The sequence below is a fragment of the Chiloscyllium plagiosum genome, unplaced genomic scaffold (assembly GCF_037043375.1).
Source record: "Chiloscyllium plagiosum isolate Xiang-an unplaced genomic scaffold, Cpla_swu_hap1 HiC_scaffold_4, whole genome shotgun sequence".
In the NCBI taxonomy this organism is placed as follows: domain Eukaryota; kingdom Metazoa; phylum Chordata; class Chondrichthyes; order Orectolobiformes; family Hemiscylliidae; genus Chiloscyllium; species Chiloscyllium plagiosum.
This window is the reverse complement of record NW_028270142.1, coordinates 60,368,808-60,385,560: the sequence shown is the minus strand read 5'-3', so window position 1 is coordinate 60,385,560 and position 16,753 is coordinate 60,368,808. Positions and strand designations below refer to the sequence as shown.

At 40.5% G+C, this 16,753-nt stretch overlaps 1 long non-coding RNA gene across 1 annotated transcript in view; it reads left to right on the top strand.

Moving 5' to 3' along the window:
• LOC148150155 (uncharacterized) overlaps positions 1 to 16,753 on the top strand; it is a 39,348-nt gene that overhangs the window by 4,479 nt on the left and 18,116 nt on the right. Inside the window, exon 3 of the long non-coding RNA XR_015756976.1 lies at positions 16,282 to 16,391. This is a non-coding gene — a long non-coding RNA (uncharacterized LOC148150155). The remainder of the gene's footprint in view (positions 1 to 16,281; positions 16,392 to 16,753) is intronic.

The following is a 16,753-nucleotide window of genomic DNA, read 5'->3' as shown; positions in this document are numbered from 1 at the left end:
AGAGATCAATCTGAGGCTGGTACAGTTGAGAAGAAGCAAGTCAAACAGTCAGGGCAGGCAGGGACAAAGCAGAGAACAAGGTAGGACCGATGAATTAAATGCAAGAGACCGAACAGGGAAGGCAGGTGAATTCAGGGCATGGTTAGTAACATGGGTCTGGGATAGAGCATAGCACACAGAAAAGTACAGCACAGAACAGGACCTTTGGCCCTCGATGTTGTGCTGAGATTTAATCCTAATGTAAAATATAGTATCTTAACCTACGCAACCCTCAACTCACTGCTATCCATGTGCATGTCCAGCAGTCACTGAAATGTCCCCAATGACTCTGCTTCCACCACCACAGTTGGCAATGCATTCCATGCATTCACAACTCTCTGCGTAAAGAACCTGCCTCTGATGTCTCCTTTATACCTTCCTCCTAATATTTTCAAGCTATGACTCTCGTACCAGTCAATCCTGCCCTGGGAAAAGGTCTCTGGCTATTGACTCTATCTATTCCTCTCAATATTTTGTACACCTCAATCAGGTCTCCTCTCTTCCTCCTTCTCTCCAGAGAGAAAAGTCTGAGCTTATTCAACCTTTCTTCATAAGGCAAGCCCTCCAGTCCAGGCAGCATCCTGGTAAACCTTCTTTGCACCCTCTCCAAAGCCCCTGTATCTTTCCTATAGTAAGGCGACCAGAACTGGACACAGTATTCCAAGTGTGGTCTCACCAGGGACTTGTAGAGCTGCAGCAAAACCTTGCAGCTCTTAAACTTGATCCCCTTGTTAATGAAAGCCAAAACACCATATGCTTTCTTAACAACCCTATCCACTTGGGTGGCAACTTTGAGGGATCTATGTACTTGCACACCAAGATCCCTCTGTACCTCCACACTGCCAAGAATCCTGTCTTTAATCCTATATTCAGCATTTGAGTTCGACCTTCCAAAATGCATCACTGCATTTATCCAGGATATCATAGCGATGACAGAAAAATGGCTCACGGATGGACAGGACTGGCAGCTTAATGTTCCAGGATACAAATACTACAGGAAAGACAGAAAGGGAGGCAAGACAGGAAGGGGAGGGGGATTTTTGATAACGGATAGCGTTATAGCTGTACTGAGGGGGGATATTCCTGGAAATAAATCCAGGGAAGTTATTCACGTGGAACTGAGAAATGAAAAAGGGATGATCACCTTATTGGGATTGTATTATAGACTCCCTAATAGTCAGCGGGAAATTGAGAAACAAATTTGTAAGGAGATTTCAGTTATCTGTAAGAATAATAGGGTAGTTATAGAAGGGGATTTTAGCTTTCCAAACATAGACTGGGACTGCCATAGCAATAACAGCTTAGATGGAAAGGAATTTGTTAAGTGTGTACAAGAAAACTTTCTGATTCTGGAGGAAGGCTAATTTTGACGGTATTAGTCAAGAACTTTCAAAAGCTGAATGAAGGCACATGTTTGCAGATAAAGGGATGGCTGGAAAATGGGACGCCTTCAAAAATGAGACAGTATATTCCTGTTAGGGTGAAAGGAAAGGCTGGTTGGTGTCGGGAATGTTGGATAAATAGAGAAATTGAGGGTTTAGTTAAGGAAAAGAAGGAAGCATATGTCAGATATGGACAGGAGATATTGAGTGAATCCTTAGAAGAGTATAAGGACAGTAGGAATATACTCAAGAGGGATATCAGGAGGGCAAAAAGGGGACGTGAGATAGCTTTGGCAAATAAGGTGAAGGAGAATCCAAAGGATTTTTACAAATATATTAAGGACAAAAGGGGTAACTAGTGAGAGAATATGGCCGCTCAAAGACCAGCAAGGCAATCTTTGTGTGGAGCTACAGGAGGTGGGGGAGGTACTAAATGAGTATTTTGCAGCAGTGTTTACTGTGGAGAAGGATATGGAAGATATAGAATGTAGGGAAATAGATGGTGACATCTTGAAAAATGTCCATATTACAGAGGAGGAGGTGGTGGATATCTCAAAACACATAAAGGTGGATAAGTCCCCAGGACCTGATCAGGTGTACCCTAGAGTTCTGTGGGAAGCTAGGGATGTGATTGCTGGGCCCCTTGGTGAGATATTTGTATCATCGATAGTCACACGTGAGGTGTTGGAAGACTGGAGGTTGCTAATGTGGTGCCACTATTTAAGAAAGGTGGTAAGACAAGCCAGGGAACTATACACAGGTGAGCCTGATGTTGGTGGTGGGCAAGTTGTTGGATGGAATCCTGAGGGTCAGGACTTACATGCATTTGGAAATGCAAGTACTGATTAGGGATAGTCAACATGGCTTTGTGCGTGGGAAATCATGTCTCACGAACTTGATTGAGTGTTTTGAAGAAGTAACAAAGAGGATTGATGAGGGCAGAGTGATGCACATGATCCATATGGATTTCAATAAGACGTTCGACAAGGTTCCCCATGGCAGACTGGTTAGCAAGGTTAGGCCTTGTGGAATACAGGGCGAACTAACCATTTGGATACAGAACTGCCTCGAAGGTAAAAACAGAGGGTGGTGGTGGTGGGTTGTTTTTCAGACTGGAGACCTGTAACGAGTGGAGTGCTACAAAGATCAGTGCTGGGTCCACTATTTTCATCATTTATATAAATGATCTGGATGTGAGCATAAGAGATATAGTTAGTAAGTTGGAGGTGTAGTGGACAGCGAAGAAGGTTACCTCAGATTACAATGGGATGTTGATCAGATGAACCAATGGGCTGAGGAGTGGCAGATGGAGTTTCATTTAGATAAATGCAAGGTGCTGCATTTTGGAAAAGCAAATCTTAGCAGGACTTATACATTTAATGGTATGATCCTGATAAGGGAGTGTTGCTGAACAGAGACCTTGGAGTGCAGGTTAAGAGCTCCAGTTGCCGGTAGATAGAATAGTGATGAGGGTGTTTGGTATGCTTTCCTTTATTGGTCAGAGTATTGAGTATAGGAGTTAGGAGGTCATGTTGCGGCTGTACAGGACGTAGGTTAGGCCATTTGGAATATTATATGCAATTCCGGTCTCTGGATGTTGTGAAACCTGAAAGGGTTCAGAAAAGATTTACAAGGGTGTTGCCATGTTTGGAGGATTTGAGTTATAGGGAGAGGCTGAATAGGCTGAGGGGTGACCTTATAGATGTTTATAAAATCATGAGGGGTATGGACAGAGTAAATAGACAAAGTCTTTTCCCTAGGGTGGGGGAGTCCAGAACTAGAGGGCATATGTTTAGGGTGAGAGGGACAAGATATAAAAGGGACTTAAGGGGCAACTTTTTCATGCAGAGCATGGTGCATGTATGGAATGAGCTGCTAGAAGAAGTGGTGGAGGCTGGTACAATTGCAACATTTAAAATGCATCTGGATGGGTATATGAATAGGAAGGGTTTAGAGGGATATGGACCAAGTGCTGGCTAATGGGACTATAGATTAGGTTGGGATATCTGGTCAGCATGGACGGGTTGGACCGAAGGGTTTGTTTCCGATGACTCTATACATACACAGACAAACAAAAAAGACATTGGCTTCATGTAAAAAGGGAAAATAACTGTGAAACATGGTTCAGTCACACCGCACCATGTGATTTTCTTTTTTGAAATATTGCTTTTTGCTTGCCAGGATTTCTGTTCTTCAATCTTCTTTCGACACATCCACAGTACACTAGTGAAAAGAAACAACTAACAGCAACTGATAGGAGCAAATAACCATTTTATTTTAGGGTCCAGGTATTTTTTAACTGTAGAGACTGAAAGAGAGACAGACACACACAAACAAACAGCCTGTCCTTCTGGCAGTCCAAAGGCTTCTCCCTGTATCATTCAAACCATAAACTGTTCAGTTATTAGGTACCAGAAAGTTGATGATCTTTGGCATTCACGGCTGATCACAATTGCACAAACTAATCAACTACTGGTTGCTGGCCAAATCTCACTGCACACACCGCAGTACCATCCTGTCCACAAACATCTTCTCATACTACTTAAACAAAACAGCAGTGTAAAAACCACATACAATGAGTTTCAGTAACTTGTTTTAAAAGTGTAGTAATTCCTTCCGCAGTTCTTTGTTTTTAAACAAGCTTTTCCCCATCTTAGTCCACTATCAAAAATACAGAAAATAAGATAATTCGGTCTTTACAGTCTTGAATGTGCAATTTATAGGCACAGGACAAGGAGTAATTGGTGAATAAGGGTGAGCAATTCTACTTTCTGATCTCCAGTCATGGTAAATAGTCCAAATGTAGGCTTAAGGTAAGACAGAACAGTTCAACCACTGAGATTACCCATTGTGATATGTAAGGAGTCACAAAAATTTCACATATTCTAGGTGAGCACATAAACAGGAAATGGGCTGAAAATGTGTTGCTGGAACAGCGCAGCAGGTCAGGCAGCATCCAGGGAACAGGAGAATCGACGTTTCGGGCATAAGCCCTTCTTCAGGAATGAGGAAAGTGTGTCCAGCAGGCTAAGATAAAAGGTAGGGAGGAGGGACTTGGGGGAAGGGGCGTTGGAAATGCGATAGGTGGAAAGAGGTGAAGGTGAGGGTGATAGGTCAGACTGGGGTGGGGGCAGAGAGGTCAGGAAGAAGACTGCAGGTTAGGAAGGCGGTGCTGAGTTCGATGGATTTGACTGAGACAAGGTGGGGGGAGGGGAAATGAGGAAACTGGTGAAATCTGAGTTCATCCCTTGTGGTTGGAGGGTTCCTAGGTGGAAGATGAGGCGCTCTTCCTCCAACCGTCGTGTTGTTGTGGTCTGGCGATGGAGGAGTCCAAAGACCTGCATATCCTTGATGGAGTGGGAGAGGGAGTTGAAGTGTTGAGCCACAGGGTGGTTGGGTTGGTTGGTCCGGGTGTCCCAGAGGTGTTCTCTGAAACGGTTAAACAGGAAATGGTTATACAGGCTGCAGAAACCCGAGCCCCAGATTTCAGAGATTGAGCAGCGGCTGGATTCACTGTAGGGCAACCTCGAAGTCAATAGCCATGTGTGTAGCACAGTTAGAGAGGTGGTCACACCTCAGGATGGGGGTAAGGAGCAAAATAGGGAATGTCAGACAGTCAAAAAGACTCGGGTGACTGGATTGAGAGTTTGCTCATTTTCCCTGTGTCTGCGTGAGTTTCCTCTGGGTGCTCCAGTTTCCTCTTACAGTCCAAAGATGTGCAGGTTAGGCGGATTGGCCATACTAAATTGCCCATATTGTCCATGGGAAATGTAGGGTTTCAGGGATAGTGTGGGGGAAGGGTGGGGTGGGTGTGGATGGGATACTCTTTGAAGGGTTGCTGTTGACCCAATGGGCTGAATGGCCTGCTTCCACACTGTAGGAATTCTATGACTCTATAGTCTTGCAGATAGTGGAAGGTGCCATGAGACAATATTTTTCTTGCTAATCAGTTTTCTTGTTTTGGATTCTGGTGAGAGCAATGGCTTCTCAGAGAAGTGCTGCAGGAGGCAGGCCTGTGGTACAGTGGATGGTTCAACTTTAAAGAAGGGGAAAAAGAAGGACAGAAGAGCAGTAGTGATAGGGGATTTGTTAATCAAGGTAACAGACAGGTCTTCGGGGAATAGATGTGACTCCAAGATGGTATATTCCCTCCCTAGTGCAGACCATTCTTCTGAGTGAAGGTGATCAGTCTGAGGTCATGGTAAATGTTGGTACCAACTACAGAGGCAGGAAGGGCTGTGTGATTTTGCTGTCAAAAGTTAGGGAGTCTGATAGAAAATTAATAAACAGGACCTCAAAAGGAGTAAATGCTAGATAATCCCCAATGCCACCTGCAAGCAAGTACAAAAATAGAAAAATAAGACAGATGAGTGCATGTCTAGAAAGATGATGCAGGAGGGAGGGATTCAGATTCCTGGGACTGACTCTGGGGAGATGGCACCTGTACAAGCCAGACAAGCTGCACCTGGACAGAGAAGGGACTGAGAACATTTTGCTAGTGCTACTGGGGAGGGTTTAAAGTAAAGGCTGTGTTTATTGTGAGGCAGAGTGCCCACACACGTACAGGAACACAGGTTTGCAGTGCCACATTATTGCAAAGTAACAAACCAAAAGCTGCAAGGAGTCTCATCTCTTTAAAGTAATTTTCAGGCTTTGGGGCTAACATAGCCAATTTCCAGATCTGCTGACTCCATTGCTCCCTCTGTCTGGCTAAACTCTCATTGATTGTGGATCTGACAAATTAATGAGTGTCCAATGCCAGGTGCTGACATCACTGCATATGGAATATGCGACATTAATAATGTATCTACAAACACTTCCTGCAGCCTGCCATGCTGATTTGATGGCATGGCCCACTTGTGTGTGGGATCCATTTCAGTGTTCAGCAAAAACATTTCATAAGTTTAATAAGCAGGGGTGCAGGAACCAGGAAAAATTATCAGATAGAAATAGTAGGATGTGCAAAATACAGGGACAGACATTTAGAATGGAGAGTAGTTGGTTAATAGGCGGAGTCAGAACATAAGAGAAATTAAAGCATTCTAAAGCAAGGTTACAGCGATTATACTTGAGTGTATGCTAATTAGGACTGGTGAACTACAGCACAGATTGCCATGTGGAATTCTGATGTTATTGCTATAACAAAAATTTGTCTCAAGGAAGAGCAGAACTGGGTGTTAAAGATTCCTAGATGCAAGATATTGGAAAGCTAGGAAAGGAAGAAAAGGAGAGAGGTGATAGCATTGAAGTTCTTAAAAAAGACAATATCCCAAAAGTTTCAAGGACAGAATGGATTTTACTAGTGCCAAAGAACAATAAGCCACCAGCCAGTGGGAAGGATGTAGAGGGGCAAATCTGCACGGAAATCAGTGAAATATAAACATTCTAGAGCAGTTATAATAGGGGACTTCAATTATCCAATGTAGATTGGGATTCTGGTGGTGTAAAGAGTAAATGGGGACAAACATTGCTTAATTGTGTTCAGGAGAATTCTCTACAGCAGCACATATCAAGTCCAATGAGAAAGGAGGCGCATCTTAACCCAGTTCACAGGAATTAGGTGAACCAAGTAAAGTGTCAGTGGGGGAAATTTGTGATCACTGTATTTTGAATAATACTGGAAAAGAGAATAAGCAATTGAGGGTAAGAATAATTAACTGTGGGAAACTTCAATGGAACTGAGTACAGAGCTAGATTGGAAAGACTGGAACCAAAGGAAAATCTGTAGCTGAACAATGAAATACCTTCAAAAGGGAGATGGTTTGCACAAAGTCAAGGGATATCCCTGCTGAAGGGAAAGATGAGGCGAATTAATCCAGAACTCTGAATGAAAAAAAGAGATATAAATTAAGATAAAACAAAGTTTTTTTTAACAGGTTTCAGGCAGAAAATACAGTTAAGAGCCAAGCTGAAAACAGAAGCTTCAGAATGAAGATGAAAAAGCAGATAAGAGAAGCAAAGTGGTATTGTGAAATATGATTGGCAACCAACATAAAATAGAATCCAAATGTTTTCTATTGGCAGATATACAGTGAAAGGATTGTAAAAGGAGAAGAAATCAATTTGGAACCAGAAAGGGGACTTACATATGGAAGTAGGGGACACAGCAGATGTATTAATTGAATATTTTACATCTGTCTTTATCGAGAAAACAGATACTACCCAGACCATGGTCACAGCTGAGGAAATTCTGATAAGGAGGAGTTTATTGGATAAGTTGTCAGTACTTCAACTTGACAAAGCACCGAGAAGCATCCATAGATGTTGAAGGAAGTAGGAGTGGAATTTGCGGAGGTACTGGCTATAATCTTTCAGGAATCGTGCCAGAAGACTGGAGAATTACAAACATTTCTTTTCATCTTTCTTTTTGACCTCCAAGATCCATGAGGGGCAGAAGCTTCTGCAAGGAAATCAGAAAAATACAAACATTCTAGAGCAGTTATAATGGCAGCCCACTAATTGGCATGTGCAGAAATCTCTATTTATTGTGCAGCTCAGAGGAAGTTTGCAAGTATTATGGCTTGAATCTTACCAGATATTGGCTAAGTGTCATTTTGGATGTGTTTGTCTTATTTTCCCTTGACATGTTGAAATACAGAATAACAGGCACCCTGCTTCATTGATGGGAATCTGGAAGTCCTACTGGAGAGAACTGAGTTTGGTCACTGCCCATGGATCATGCCATAAGATGTTGGCGATTGATAGAGGTCCAGAGGAGCAAGTGGCAGACTGAAATTGCCAGATGTTTGCTCTGATTTTCGTGTTGGGAATTGCTGGCATTTAGTTTCTATCTCGTGGTCTGAGAATAGGAAACTGTATATTAATGAAGTGTGTTCAGGGATGTGCAGGTTGGGTGCATTAGTCCGGGGAAATGTAGAAGAATAGGGTTGGGGAATGGGTCTGGGTGGGATCTTGGAGGGTTGTGTGGACTTCCTGGGCCAAATGGTCTATGATTCTATGAATGAAACAAGATGACACAATAATAAGATGTTAATACATGCTAATGCATGTAAATAGGACTCTCGCCTTCTTTGGAAAATGGAATGTTTTACTTTGGGAACAATGGAAAGTTGACCACTGCCAATCTCACCCAATTCTCCCAACTTTCTCACCAATGTCCACATTGTTCAAGGTCTGGGAAGATTTCACTTTAAGTCTTTGTGTAAAAAAGGATGTAAGGACAAGTCCAGCAATTACAGATCAGTAAGTTTAACTTGGTTGCTTGGGAAACGTTTAGAAACAATCACTCGATATAGAATTATGAGCCATATGGACAAAGATGGTTTTATTAAGAAGAGCCAGCATGGATTCCTTTAGGGAATATCATGTTTAACTAACTTGCTTAATTCTTTGAAGAGGTATTAGAGAAAGTTGATGAACGTAATGCTGTTGATTTAGTGCACTGGTCTTTCAAAAAGGTGTTTGAAATATCTAAACAATGGACTTATGAGGAAAGTTAAAGCTCATGGAACAAAAAGGATAGTAGCAACATGGATACAAAATTGGCTGGGTAATAGCAAACAGAGAGTAACGATCAATGTGAGCTGAAGAAAGTTTGTAATGGAGTTTGACCAGGGATCAGTATTGGGACCTGTGGTTTCTCTGATAGGCATTTATGGTCTAGATCTTGGTATACAGGAACAATCTTAAAGTTTGAAGCAGATACAAAACTTGGGAACAATGCAAATTGTGAGGACAATAGGAGTAGCAGATTACATGGCAGATGAAGTTCAATATGGAGAAATATGAAGTGATACATTTTGTAAGAAAGAACACAGAGAGGCAGTACAAAATAAAGAGAGGTAGATAGAGCTGTTAATAAAACATTTAGGTGTTCTTGGCTTCATGAATAGGGGAGAAAGTGAGGGCTGCAGATGCTGGAGATCAGAGCTGAAAATGTGTTGCTGGAAAAGCGCAGCAGGTCAGGCAGCATCCAAGGAGCAGGAGAATCGACATTTCAGGCATAAGAAGAAGGGCTTATGCCCGAAACGTCGATTCTCCTGTTCCTTGGATGCTGCCTGACCTGCTGCGCTTTTCCAGCAACACATTTTCAGTTCATGAATAGGGGCATAGAATACAAGAGGAGAGTGAATATGTTAAATCTATATAAGACACGGCTGGAATATTCTGTACAATTCTGAGCATGACAGTTCAGGAAGTATGTGAATGAATTGGATAGACTGCAGAAGATGTTTACGAGATTGGTTCCAGAGATGAGAAACTTCAGATATAAGGATGGATTAGAGAATTTAGGGCTGTTTTACTTGGAAAAGAAAACACTAAGAGAGGATTTGATAGAAGTTTCAAAATCATGAAAGGTCTGAATAGAATAGGTAGGAAAATATGTTCCTACTTGTAATGGAAAGAGAATAAAATGACACAGGTTTAAAGTGTTTTGCAAAAGAAGCAAATGAAATGTGAGAACAACTTTTTCACATGATGAGTAGCTAGAGTTTCAAATGTACTGCCTAGAAGTATGGTAGAGCTAGTTCACTTGAGGTATTCAGGAGGGCATTAAGTAATTAATTGAATAAAAACAAAATTTTTTGGTTAAGGGGAAAGGGCAGGAGAATGGCACTAAATCATAATATCTGCTGGAGTCAAGTATACTGGAGAGCAGCTGCAGACACGATGGGCCAAGTGGCATTCCTCTGCACCATAAAATATTCTGTGATCCATCAATATCACATTTAAAATTAACAATTTACCGAGCATGGAAAAGTATTTCCCCACTTCACTCTCAAATGTCCTGTCTCTAATTTTAGGCTATATCCTTTAGTCCGAGACGCTACAACTGGTGGAAATATTTTTTCTGCATTCATCCTAAATAAAACGACCTTCTGAACACAAGAAATACAACCTTAGTTGTGTAATCACTCCTCATATATTAACTGCAGAATTGAGGCATAATTCTGGTCAATTCACACTGCACCAAGGTCAATTTATCATTCCTAAGATATGATGCACAAATTGAACACAATACTTCAGATGTGATATTTCTAGGGCCTCTTGTAACAATAACATAACTTTTGTTCCTTTCTTTCAGTCCTCTAGATGTAAAGGCCAGTATTCCAACAATGTCTTTGATTATTTTCTGAACCTATCCGCCATGTTTTCATAATCTCCATGGATAACTAAATCTGTTTGGATCTTCACTGTTTCTAGTTTAACACCATTTGGAAAGTAGATTCATAGAGTCATAGAAATGTACAGCATGGAAACAAACCCTTCAATCTAACTTGTCCATGCTGACTAGATATCCTAAATTAATCTAGTCCCATTTACCGGCACTTGGTCCATATCCCTCTAAACCCTTTCTATTCGAAAACACATCCAGATACCTTTTAAAAGTTATAATTTTACCAGCCTCAACCACTTCCTCTAGCAGCTCATTCCATACACGCACCACCCTCTGTGTGAAAGGTTGCCCCTCAGGTCCCTTTTAAATCTTTCCCCTCTCAACCTAAACCTGTGCCCTCTAGTTCTGGACACCCCACCCAAGGAAAAAGATCTTGTCTATCTACCCTATCCATGACCCTCATGATTTTATAGACCTCTGTAAAGTCACCCCAAAGCTTCTGATGTGCCAGGGAAAATAGCCCCAGCCTATTCAGCCTCTCCCTATATCTCTAATCCTCCAACCCTGGCAACATCTTTGTAAATAGAGTCATAGAGATGTACAACATGGAAACAGACCCTTCGGTCCAACCCGTTCATGCCAACCAGTTATCCCAACCCAATCTAGTCCCACCTGCCAGCACCATATCCCTCCAAACCCTTCCTATACATATACCCATCCAAATGCCTCTTAAATGTTGCAGTTGTACCAGCCTCCACCACTTCCTCTGGTAGCTAATTCCATACTCGTACCACCCTCTGTGTGAAAAAGTTGCCGCTTAGGTCTTTTTTATATCTTTCCCCTCTCACCCTAAACCTATGCCCTCTAGTTCTGGACTCCCCAACCCCAGGGAAAAGACTTGGTCTATTTACCCTATCCATGCCCCTCATAATTTTGTAAACCTCTATAAGGTCACCCCTCAGCCTCCGACGCTCCAGGGAAAACAGCCCCAGCCTGTTCAGCCTCTCCCTATAGCTCAAATCCTCCAACCCTGGCAATGTCCTTGTAAATCTTTTCTGAACCCTTTCAAGTTTCACAACATCTTTCCGATAGGAAGGAAACCAGAATTGCACACAATATTCCAACAGTGGCCTAACCAAAGTCCTGTACAGCCACAGCATGACCTCCCAACTCCTGTACTCAATGCTCTGACCATAAAGGAAAGTATACCAAACACCTTTTTCACTATCCTGTCTACCTGCAACTCCACTTTCAAGGAACTATGAACCTGCATTCTAAGGTCTCTTTGTTCAGCATCACTCCCCAGGACCTTACTATTAACTGTATAAGTTCTGCTCTGATTTGCCTTTCCAAAATGTAGCATCTCACATTTATCTAAATTAAACTCCATCCTCCACTCCTCTGCCCATTGGCCCAACTGATCAAGATCTTGTTGTACCCAAAGGTAATCTTCTTCGTTGTCCACTACACCTCCAATTTTGGTCAATTCAATTTTAATTGAATTCAATGCTGTGTTTGAAAGGTAGAAAAGTGAAGCAGTTACTAAAGGTCTATATTTAGGTAAGGCTGACTTCAATACAATGAAGCAAATAGTTTACAGTAAATTTGGAAAATCTGTTCATGTGTAAATCAAGGGAAAGCAATCGGAAAAAAAAAATTAACATGACAGAATATGAGGGAGATATTGGTGTGTGTGTGTGTGTGTGTGTGTGAAAAGTAAGAAAATGGCAGACATGCTAAATAATTATTTTGTGTTAAGTTCTTGGAGCAGAGGAAGGGGCAAATAGCTTGTCATCTTGAGGAATTTAATGGCAGCAGAACTCACCAAAATCAATGTATGCAAAATAATTGAGTGAGAAATTACGGCAGTCAAAGTGGACAAATTCCCAGAACCAGATTCTTTACATTCCAGGGTTTTAAAGGAAGTAGGAGAGAGCACAGGGGAGTCCTGCCTGTGGTCTTCTGCAATTCTCTTCATTCAGGACCCATTCCTTTATATTAGAAAATTGCACGTCTCATTCCACTATTCAAGAAAGGTGAGAGAGGGTAACCAGGGCATTATAAATCAGATAACGAACAATATAATCATGAAATTATGAGATTCTGTAATAGAAACTTTGACATTTTTCAGCTAACTAAAGAAACGATGTATTTATAAGGTGCTAATCATGCCTGTTCAATCTAATTAATTCTTTTGATGAGGTGACTAAGATAACAGATAGGAGAATGTTATTTATATGGACTTCCAGCGGGAAATTGGAGAAATGCCTCGTAATAGGCAATTAGCTGAACTTGAAGCTCATAGAATTGATGGTAAATTATTGACCTGGTTATGAAATTGGTAGAGAGACAGGAAACAGAGGACAGAGAGTTGGAATAATGGGCTGTTAGGCAAATTGACAGGATGTAATTAATGACGTCGCACAGGGATTCTGTATTAGGGACTCAATAATTTACCCTATTTGTTAATGACATGGGTGGCAAGATAGAAATCTACATATCTAACTTTACTGATGACACAAATACAGAAGGCATTGTAAGCAATGTAAATAGAAACATAAAGTTACAAACAGATATTGATAGATGAAGTTAATTGGAAAAGACGTAGCCAATGGATTTCAGCATTAGGCCAAATGTGAGATCATCAAAAACTGTTTCAGAGCAGATGACACCAAATTTGGTGGTATAGTGGACAGCAAAGAAGGTTACCTCAGAGTACAACAGGATCTTGATCAGATGGGCCAATGGGCCAAGGAGTGGCAGATGGAGTTTAATTTAGATAAATGTGAGATGCTGCATTTTGGAAAGACAAATCAGGGCAAGACTGGTAAGGTCCTGGGGAATGTTGCTGAACAAAGAGACCTTGGAGTGCAGGTTCATAGTTCCTTAACAATGGAGTCTCAGGTAGACAGGTTATATTTTTTGATTATCTCACGCATTCACAGGATGTGAGAGTGACTCACATGTATTGCTCAGATTAATCAACCACATTGCTGATGTTCTGGATGAACACACACACACACACCATTATCTCTCTCATATTCCGTGTCATGTCAAATTCATCTTTTTTCCCCATTGATTTTACCTTCATTTACACATGAATAGATTTTCCCAGTTTATTGTAAACTGTTTGTTTCACTGTATTGAAGTCAGCCTTACCTATATATAGAACTTTAGTAATCGCGTCACATTTCTACCTTTCAAACACAGCATTGAATTTAATTATATTATGATCACAATTAGCTGTTTGCATTGTTTACATACTGTTAGGAGCAAAGAACAGACATGAACAAAGTTACGGAGATGGAAATAGGTTGTCTTGATGATCGTGATGCTACCTGGTCAGAATCACAGCTCAAGGGCACAGAGGCAGTGACAAATGGCAAGGCTACTTAGTTTCTGGGAGGATTTTGTCTTTGTCATATTCAGCAGGAGGAAATTACAGATGACTTGGTGTCAGATAAGTGTTTTGACAGTGTAGTAGCTGTGGTGGGGCTGAGAGAGAAGTGGTGGACTTGGTCTCATTAGCCTACATATTGATGTTGATTGCATAGTGCAGCAATTGCATTAAAATTAGTAGCAATCATGGATGAGTTCTGGGAAGAACCAGAATAATGGTGCAGAGATAGGGAAAGAAACAATCATTGGAGATATTCTACTATAATTGTATAGGCAAGAGTGAACCAAGCATGAATAGCCTCATTAAATTGGTCAGTGGAGGAGAAGAGCATGTGATCAACTACATCGAAGAATGCAGACAGGTTAGGTATTTAATGAAGAATCATGTACCAAAATACACTTGTAATTATGTTTTGGGCCTATTTGATGAGATGGGGGGGAGAAACCTGAGGCATATAGATTGGGAATTGGAGAGGAGAGCAAAGATTTGGGAGCTGACAACCACTGTAAGAATGTACTGATTCTTGTTGAAATATGGTCACAATTTTGTGAGTTACCCGGTATAACCTCACTCAAGTGACCTTTGTTTTGGTGTTTAGTCATATATATTCTGGAAAGTTATTTGACAATGTGGGGTAATATTGAATATAACTTCTCCTGACATCCATGGCACATATAAATAGCAGGATATATCATGACTATAAGTTGTGTGATTCCAGACTGCTTTGTCCTTCTCTAATCTAGAATGTTGAAGCTTTTAGGCTGCCTTGGTTGATGTCCTGGCTGAAAGCTGCTAACTCAGCACAGTTCAGGGATTGAATATATCTTGCTGATCTTATGGCTCAGAAACTCAATGAATAAACTGGCTGAACTGTTAAGGGAGCTGTTTCTAAAGGGTCTAAACCTCTTATAAAAGTAATAACACTAGTGCGATATGTGCTGTACAATAAAAACTTGCATTTTTACAGCAGTCATCAAAAACAGACATTCAGAGAACTTTACAAAGTAATAGATAAACAGATGGTAATAAGGGAGCAGGGGAAAATAGCGTTAAAACACAATCAGAAGTGATGCTATTAAGAAGGATTTTGATAACAGTATAGAAAGGTTGTGGGACAGAGATGGGCATAGGATGGAAACCAGTGGTGGCTATGTGGGCAAAGTATCATCCCAAGAGTTGAGTGATCTGTGGAAAAGAAATGTTTGAGAAAGTTGTTATTGTTGATGTCACATGCATTGGAGCAGGGAAGCTGTGATCACAATAACATAGGATGTTCCTTCTAACTTCTTCTATAGTGGTATCCCCATTAATGCCCACAGAGGAGGGTCTTAAATGATAATTGAGCGAGCAGTATAGTTATAATAAAACAATGCATGTTAAATGTGGAGAGCAAGGTTAGGGATGGTGGTGGGAGGAACAGAATTGTTAGATAGAATGGAGGGACACCAGAATAGCTTTTTTGAGGAGGAATTGCTAACAGTAGTTTTGAAAAATGCTTAAGCCAAAAGCACACTAATGTTGCCAGTAAGCATGAAGCAAATGACAAATTTGGAGCAGTAGAAGGGGATACCAAAGAATCAAATAGTGAATTTTATGATGAAATTGATTTAATTATGAATTGCAAGACAGGAGAAATCAATTGATTATACTAAGATGTGAACTTAGAGAGGGAAGGGATCAGGGTCTGAACCAAACAAATCAAAGTTACCAAAATAGGTAACCTTACTTTTAAAACTCATAGTATTTGACATCAAGAGTGAGGATGGAAGATATAAGGTGGTGGTTAGAAGAAATTATTAGTTGTGGAGTTTGCAATTGTTCCAATTTTCCAAGAAGGTCTTAGAGTATTATAAGGTATTGTCCTTCAGGAAAGGTAGCACTTGAGATGAGACAAGTTGTATTTCGTACTAGACCAGATGTTCACTAGATCTGATCAAGTGATTGCATGTGAATTTGATGTCACATAGACAGTGATAGTACCAAGTGCAGGAAGGCTGAAACAATCTATGATCTTTTAACTCCTAGATCCAGAAATGCTTTATGAGGGAATATAACAGTAATATCTATTTGAAAGAAATTATATGGGAGGAAAATAAGAGTATTTTGTTAGTATTTCTTAGACAGCTAATTAAAACAAATTCAGCATAAAATAAAAGTAAAACCAATATAAGTAATAAACAAACTAGTGAGATGATCATAGAATCACAGAATAATAGAAATTTACAGCACAGAAGGTAGCCATTCGACCCATCTTGTTGGTGATGCTGACAATACCCATTTAGTCTAAATGTCACTTTCCAGCACTTGGTCCATATTCTTCAAATGCACATCCAACTTCCTTCTAAATGTAATGAAGGTTTTTGTTTCTACCTCCCTTTCAGGCAATGAGTTCCAGATTACTGACTCTCTGACAATTTGAAAAACAAACTGTCTCAAAGATGTGTTGGAACAAATTGTGCAGAGAAGGAACAGAACGACGAGAAATATAATGGTAAGCAGAGAAATGCTAAGAAAATGATGTACAAAAAGAATGAATATAATGAGAAGAAAGCATATATTATGAAAGGCAATGTTATAGTTTGGGATTGTTTTGGTGTCCAAAAGAAAATGCATTTTAATTTTTTTTAAGTACCTGTAAAATGTATTCTGAAAAAAAAATGAAAGTCACTTGGAAAAAATGTATTAAATGAGCTTTGGATGATTGAAACAAACCTTCTGCCCCTTTATATTCTAGCCTTACATATAAAAGCTAAACTTCTATTTGCTTTTTTGAATTATTTGTCATACTTGACCTGTCTACATTTAAGTTATTTGTGCAGAAGGACCCTTCAATCACTTTACACTTTCAGTATT